The sequence below is a fragment of the Chenopodium album genome, chromosome 8 (assembly GCF_948465745.1).
Source record: "Chenopodium album chromosome 8, dcCheAlbu1.1, whole genome shotgun sequence".
NCBI classification, from domain to species: Eukaryota; Viridiplantae; Streptophyta; class Magnoliopsida; order Caryophyllales; family Amaranthaceae; genus Chenopodium; species Chenopodium album.
Window position 1 is genome coordinate 18,277,757 of NC_137841.1, and position 8,052 is coordinate 18,285,808.

At 38.6% G+C, this 8,052-nt stretch overlaps 1 non-coding gene across 1 annotated transcript; it reads left to right on the plus strand.

Annotated features, from left to right (window-relative positions):
• The first annotated feature begins 7,698 nt into the window (after positions 1 to 7,698).
• On the plus strand, positions 7,699 to 7,805 carry LOC145557110 (small nucleolar RNA R71). Its single transcript, XR_014092183.1, has one exon. It is a non-coding gene; the product is annotated as a small nucleolar RNA R71 (small nucleolar RNA).
• Positions 7,806 to 8,052: the final 247 nt, after the last annotated feature.

Below are 8,052 nucleotides of genomic sequence, written 5' to 3' on the forward strand. Positions count from 1 at the left end.
CAATCCAGTTTGTTTGGTCCATGATATGGGTCCAATAGTAGTGTAGTTGTATGGGGCTTGACAAGAGCTTTCCAACGATATATTATAAGCCCAATTCCGATGAATATAGAGGAAGTTATGGCCAAAATACTAAACTGGGCCCGATTTGGTTTTTATATGCGGCCCAATGATCTAGAGGAGGGCCTATTATTAATTATAATTCTTAAAGCTATTAGGATTGATTATAGTCTTTTAGAATACTCTAGGAGGTTCTTTTAAATCCTAAGGGAGTTAGGATTGATAATTATGTTTTAAAGAGTTTGAAATTGAATAAAACTACTCCTTTTAAGAATCCTTGTTTTGTACGTAGTGGAATATATTCAGATTTTATTTTCTTGCCTCATAATATTTATCCAAATTTTATATGGTTGGATAGATCTTGAAATTATCTTTCTAATGATATATTATAATATTAAATCCGAGTTATAACGAAAAAGATATGAATGAGACATGAAACTTTATCCAAAACTGACACCCTTCCACTATTTTGGCCATATCTTTTAATCTACAAAATATTTAAATCTGATTCTAATTGGGTTAAAAAGTAGACTTTAAGATCTTTCCAACGACATATTATATGCTTTATTTGGACTTCCGGATCAAAAGATATGATACAAACAAAAATGCGTGAATTTCTGAAATCAGCGCCTGGAACCAGGCCTGGCGCCTGGTGCTAGCCATTGGCGCTTGGCGCCAATTAGCTGGTTCTGGCGCCAGCTCTGTTTTAGGTGCGCCAACTCTGTTTTACGTGCGCCAAGTGCTCTGTTTTGATATTTTATCTTTTTGGCTGATTTTCTCTATAAATAACGTATTAAAAACTCCGTTTTCATTCACCTACAATCAGTTTTCATTCGCAATCATTAATTCTCTAATTCTCTCTTAATCATTCACCAACTCTCATCAAGATTTTCTTGATTATTCTCTCTCTCTCTCTCTTTTTCTAAACTAGCCTTTTCTCAAATACAAATTCCGCATTCGCAAGACTTAGATACATCTAGCCATATTCGAAGTTGCCTTCGCCCTAGACGTGAAAGGTTTAATTTCTGAGGGTTTGGTCCCAAATCTCTATTTCAATTATTTAATTTAATTGTTTGTTTATTATTTTCCTTGAAATTACTAACGTGTGTATTTTGTTATTAGAAAGAGGTACGAGGCATCAAAGTAAGTAATTTAATGGTTTTAATTGATGTTATGATGTAGAAATCATGTTTAAATTGTTATTATGATATTCCTAGTATCATGTCTAGGGTAACTTAATATTAAATATGATTGTTACGATGCTTCCTATATTCTTCCTAATATTAATCTTATTAGTATCATGCCTAGGATCTTGCTATTATTATGCTTTAACATGAATATTATTATAATTATGATTATTATAATTATTATTAATTATGATTGCTATGATTATGATTATGATTATAATATTCATAATTGTTATTGTGATGATCATTATTATTATTGATATTATGATTATTATGATTGTTTTAATTATAATTTATTTTTATGATTATAATTTTATAATGATGATTATATTTATTATTATGTTGCTTGATATTTATTGCTATTGCTTGATCACGCCTTTTTATGCATGTTTAAAGGAATTTTGGTATTTGTAATCATGCTTAATAAGATAATTAATAATCTTGTTAGGGTTAATTTGATTATAATTTCAAGTGATCGCCAATAATAGTTTATTTGTGCATTAATATTCAACCAACATAGATTAAACAGGTTTAGGGTTAATCTATTGATTGCATGTTAATCAGAAAGCGCACATGAATACGATCAGAATAAAGTAGAGGCCTATTATTAGGGCAGGTTCAATCTCTTTTAGGGTGGATTTGTACCATCATCCCCGAACCCTTATTTGGTTCTAGACCTTATGGAGTTGACGATCTCTTGGATCGTTAAGGGGTGTAACCTTCATCCTATGAACGGTTTACAAGTTCCTAAAAAACTTGTTGGGGACTCTTTTGCTTTATCTTCTTCCCTTTTGGACGCCACTGTACTTTAGTGTATGATCACAGTGGGGTTCAAGCTAGTGGGATTAAAGCTTGAAATTATTCCCTACAATAATGATCAACATCTCCTACATAACCAACTCCAACAAAAACCAAATATACTCCAATCATAATAAACAATCCCAACTCTTACATATCACTCATAAAATATAATAATGAAGAAGTGGAGTGAATAAAAAAAACTTTATTTCCAAACTTGAATTTTTTTTTTTTTCATTGAACCTCTATTATTTTTCTTTGATCAACCTCCAACTAGAACATTTGAACATTGAACAATTTTTTTCTTTTCTTTTGAAGTTCACTTATTTTTTCAACATATTTTTTCTTGAACTTCTCTTTTTTTTTCATAGCATCATGCTTTATTTTTTTCCAAGAAAATATAACTCTCAAATTCATCAAAAATAAACATGATCAACAACAAAACAACTTCTCAAAACCCACCCAAATTGTGCAAATAATAAGCACACTACAAACTCCCTCTCCTCACTCACTAATAGCTCCCCCAAGCCAAGCTTGGGACTAGTAACCAATGGGGCAAAATAGGCTTGTAATATGGCTAATAAAACAACAAAAAAGTCAAGGCAACAACATGGGTAGCAAGAAGGGAACAAATGTATCTACAATCTCTGGAGGCTACCTAAAAGAACAAGTGCCTTCGTCCTCCACAATGTGCATAATAATGAATCATATAAATATTACTATTAGTTGCAAACCAATACTCAAATTCATTGACATACCAAGAACTATGGAACTATCACACATTCCTAACCAAATCAACTAGTCAAGCACTATATTCACAAGTAGTTGGACAAAATTGACGCATGTTAAGGTTCCAAGGCAATCAAACATCAAATCATGATTAACTAATCCACAATGCCTATCATCAAATACCAAGAATCAAAACAATTTTCTCAAGTAAGGGGCATAGGGAAGCACAATTTACAATTCATTGAAACGTATTTTTGAATTTTTTTTATTTTTCAATTTTTTTCGTATTTTTCATATATAAGAAAGCAATAAAACTAACCTAGAAAGCAAGAAATCTAACCTAAGAAAACAAACCAAAAATAAAAGAAAAGAGAGAAAGAAAGATACCAAAACCAAAATCTCCCCCAAGCCAGAATCAGACAATGTCCTCATTGGCTCGGGAACTAGCCCAGCATATCTAGTCCTTATCATCCTCATCCATCGAGCCGAAGCCCGCACCTCCACTGCCACCTGCACCACCTGCACCAGAAGAGCTACCACCAAAATAATCAGCATGAAAACTCCCCCCCGCCGGTCCCCCGAAAGGAATGTCCTGGTTGTACCCGTAGAAGGAAGAATAGTCAGTGTAAATACCAGTGGGATCCCTATCGTATCCCGGGGGTGGAGGCTGAAACCAGTCAGGGTGAATAGCGTCGTCGGGAATGTTGCCTCGACGAGCATAGTCATCATACATAGGGTAGAGAGCTCTACCCTGATTCCTCTCCAGGTACCCTAAACTATGGTCTATGGAGCCCACCATCCTCCTAAGGTCAGTATGGGAATGCTCGATACGTCCTAAGGCCTGATCTATACTCTAAAGGTCCCAAACTGAGCCAGAGTCAACATGAGGGACGGAGTGAGACATACGAGGTGGAGAGAAAGCCAGCTCGGGCTGAGGCTGGGGTTGTGGAGTTGGTGGTGGTGGTGCCTGCCCCCTAGCGTTGGCAACTAAAACATCGTATGTGTATGAAGGTTGCCCTGGGGAAAGGCGGTCAAGTTAGGACTAGGTAAGGGAAAGATGGGCAAAGGTTGCTCGCTCCCAGTTCTAATACACCAAAAGGGTGTCTGCTCGCTATCCGGTCGAACCCACCCCAACTCCTCGAAATACCTAGCAGTCATATAGGTATCTGATCCACAGTTGGTCAGCTGGTGGGGTCCATCCACTACAAAACCGACCTTTTTCGCTGCTATCCGAGTGATAAGGCCTCCTAAACGGATGGGGGTTTTTGATGTGGTGCTAGCCGTGGCATGCCTACTTAAATGGTGAACAAGAAACCTACCTATGTTCAATTTCCCATACCCATACACATAGTGTCCTATGACAGCTAATTCGTTAGATTGGGCATTATGGGGTTCATACCTACCTAAAAAACACAAACCCGCAAATCTTTGCCAGATTTTTGGGATTGGGTGGTGAATAGGTTTGGTACTAGCATGTTGGGGGTTGGGGGTAGGCAAGCCTTTCAAAGCATGATATATATCACCCATTTTATAGTCCGCATGCAATTGGTGAGATAGTTAAGAATTTAATTCAAATAATTTACAAAATTCTACAAAAGTTAAACTAATATTCTTATTGTTCAACCTAAAAAATAAATTTGGCCCATTTCTACTACTAACAACATGTAAAGAAGATAGGAATTCACAAGTAAGTTCTCGGAATGTAGGATAGTGCATATCAACAAATTTTCTCATGCCAATGTCATTCAAAAATTGTTTTACAAAATCATACAGACCAAATGATTCTAGAGTAGGGTAGTGTAACCACCGAGAAGGAATTACCTCACGACTGATTAAGTGTTCTAGCTGCTCCTTTTGCTCTCGTCCAGCAATGCGGATCGTCGGCCAGTATGGAAGTTGCAAATCTGGTTCGTATTCCTCCCTCGAACTGGAGCTCCTACCGAAAATGGACCTAGCCCTCTTTGAAGCCATGTTAGAAAATGGGTTTGAAAATTTATTGAATTAAATCAGAAAATTTTTTATATGGAAATGTAGAGGATGAAGAGAGGATCACAAATATGTAAATAGTTTTGAATTTGGGTAAGAAATGGAGGAGAAATCTTAGAGAGAAGGTAGAGAGAATTTGAGTTTTAGAGAGAGAAAGTAATGGAGAAAGAAGAAAGAATGAGAAAAGGTGAAGAAAGAAGAAGAAAAGGAGCGTTGGGTATGGCTCGCGCCCGGTCGGGCGGCATCTCGCCCGGTCGGGCGATCTCGATTGAATATTACGCTGTGTTCTCGCGCCCGGTTAGGCGGCATTTCCCCGGTCGGGCGATCTGAGGCCCCGATTTTCTCCAATCTCGCGCCCGGTCGGGCGCCATTTGCCCGATCGGGCGATCTATCGATCGAATTTTTAGCTCTTCTCGCGCCCGGTCGGGCGATAGTCTCCCGATCGGGAGGACAATTAAGTCCATATACGACGAATTTCGCGCCCGGTCGGGCGCCCATCGCCCGGTCGGGCGAAAATGTGTAATTTTGAAGAGTGGTTCTCGCGCCCGATCGGGCGAGCTTCGCCCGGTCGGGCCCGAGGCTAAATGTCGATTTTTTTATCTTCTTCTTATTCCAAATTTTGGCTAACTCTTTTCCTTCAAACCTGTACATATACTCATAAAACTCATTAAAATTCCTCATCTCTCCTCTCATAAGAAAAAAAGGAAAGAAAAGTTAGTCTAAAAGAAAAAAAACATTAAAAATACGGGTTGCCTCCCGCAAAGCGCTGGTTTATCTAGGTCCCGGATGACCTTCATCCTCTCTACAATAACTAGGACCTTTGGTCTAACACTTGATCGGGTGGTTTCTCACCCGGTCTAGCGGTGTTTAGGCTGCGATGCGGCTTCCTGACATACCCTGTGGGACGCCAAATCACCATATCTGGTGGATCCTCCTTGACTTGTGGGGGATCTTCAATGCTACGCACTAAAGATCCTTTTTCGATCGAAGGTTGCTTCAAATTGTCATTGCATTCAACACTTGCAACTTGATCTGGCGGAACACTTACCGTAGGCTCAATTTGCACAACTTTCTTGATCGGTTCCACCTCTTAATCCTCGAAACCAAGACCAACAGTGTAAAGTGCTCTTTCTATTGCATTGACTTCCTTCTGCCATTTGTCTATCTCATCTGAAAGGGATGCAACACAAGATACTGCCTCCAAGGGATCTTTTTCAAGAGCTTGGGGCTTGTTAGAATAATTCTCAACCACATTAACACTAAAACATTTCTCCTCAGTCATGGAGCTTTTAGGGGTATTATTAAGATTGAAAACAACTTTATCATCCCCTACAGATAGTGTTAACTTACCACTTCTTACATCTATGACCGCTCCTGCAGTATTAAGGAATGGTCTACCCAAAATAATTGGGGTTTGCATATCCTTAGCCATATCAAGAACAACAAAATCAACAGGTATATAAAATTTACCTACTCTAACGGGAACATCCTCTAGAACACCTAAGGGGTATTTGAAAGAACGGTCGGCCATTTGTAGAGTTATATTGGTAGTTTTTAATTTACCCATATTCAACTTAGAACACACAGATAATGGCATGACGCTAACACTAGCACCCAAATCACATAATGCATTATCAATCAACATATTGCCGATATGACAAGGGATAGAAAAACTACCCGGATCTTTTAATTTAGGTGGAGACTTATTTTGAATTACGGCACTACACTCTGCAGTGAAAGCTACTGTCTCTACCTCACTAATAGACCTTTTCCTCGTCAATATTTCTTTCATAAATTTTGCATACAAGGGGATTTGTGTGATTAATTCAGTGAAGGGAACTGTTACCTTCAAATCTTTTACCACCTCCAGGAACTTACCAAACTGCTTATCTAAGTTTGTCTTTAATTGACGATTGGGGAATGAAAGTTTGATAGTTGGCTTAGGAGCATTATTGCTCTTGTCTAGAGTAGCCACCTTCTCTGGAATCGTACCCTGCAATGTAGAATTAGATATAATAGTATTATCCTTTAGCCCTGCAGGGCTATTAACTACATTGTTTGGTTTAACGGAATCAAGATTAGCATTATTTAATAAATCAGGTTCATCAACTCTGGGCATAGAGGGCCCTTCATAGTTTGAACCACTCCTTAGAGTAATTGCAAATGCTTGATCCGTAGGCCGGGTCGGTTGTGCCGGTAGAGATCCCTGTTGGCGGGCTTGTAGAGTAGCGGAAAGTTGCGCAATTTGATTATCTACAATTTTATTATGTGCTAGAATTTGATCAATTGTCGCATCTCTACTCTCCATGTGCTTTTGCATATTAGCCAACATTGCTTTAATTTCCACCAGAGAAGGGTCAGAAGATGAAGATGGTTGTTGTGGTTGGTTCTTCTGGCTAGCATTGGGATGGTAATATTTCTGCTGATGTTGTTGTGGCGCCTGTGGTTCTTGTGGTGGTTGATTTTGAACATTAGTATTCCGGTAGGAAAGGTACGGATGATTCCGATACCCAGGATTGTAGGTGTTGGAGTATGGGTTATTCTGCCTATAAGCTTGAAAGGCATTAACTTTCTCCACGGAACTCTTGCAATCTTGTTCCCAATGACCTATAATACCACAATTTTCAAAGAAAGCCTCATTAGAATTATTATTAATCGCAGAAACATTAGCTACATTAGCAGTGCTCAGATTATCTAATTTTTGGCAAATAGAGGTCAGTTGAGCTTGCAAAAGGATACAGAGTCAACACTATGCTTCCCCTTGTTAGCAAATCCTCTAGGATTCCCATATTGGGAATTGTGTAGCGCCATGTCTTCAATAACCTGACCTGCATCTTCAACATCAAGATTCATAAATCTCCCATTAGCTGCAGAATCTAAAATTATTCGAGAAGAATTTCCAAGGCCATTATAAAAGGCTTTGAATAACTTCCATTGTGCTAAATTATGGTGGGGGCAGTCTCTTTGTAGGTCCTTGAACCTCTCCCAAGCCTCATATAAAGATTCATCGGCTTCTTGGGCAAAGTTCTGAACCACACTCCGTAGTACGGCTGTTCTCTCTGCAGGATAATACTTGTTATAGAAATTCAAAACAAGAGTTTCCCAGTCAGTTATACCAAGTGCAGTTCTATTTAAGCCATTAAACCACAATTTAGCTTTTCCAGTTAAAGAGAAGGGAAAGAGAACCTCCCTGATTTGGTCTTGAGTGACCCCGGCTTGCCTGATGGTATTACAATATTGACAATAGTCGGCAATGTGAAGATTTAGGTCTTCACCCTTGGCTCCACTAAATTGC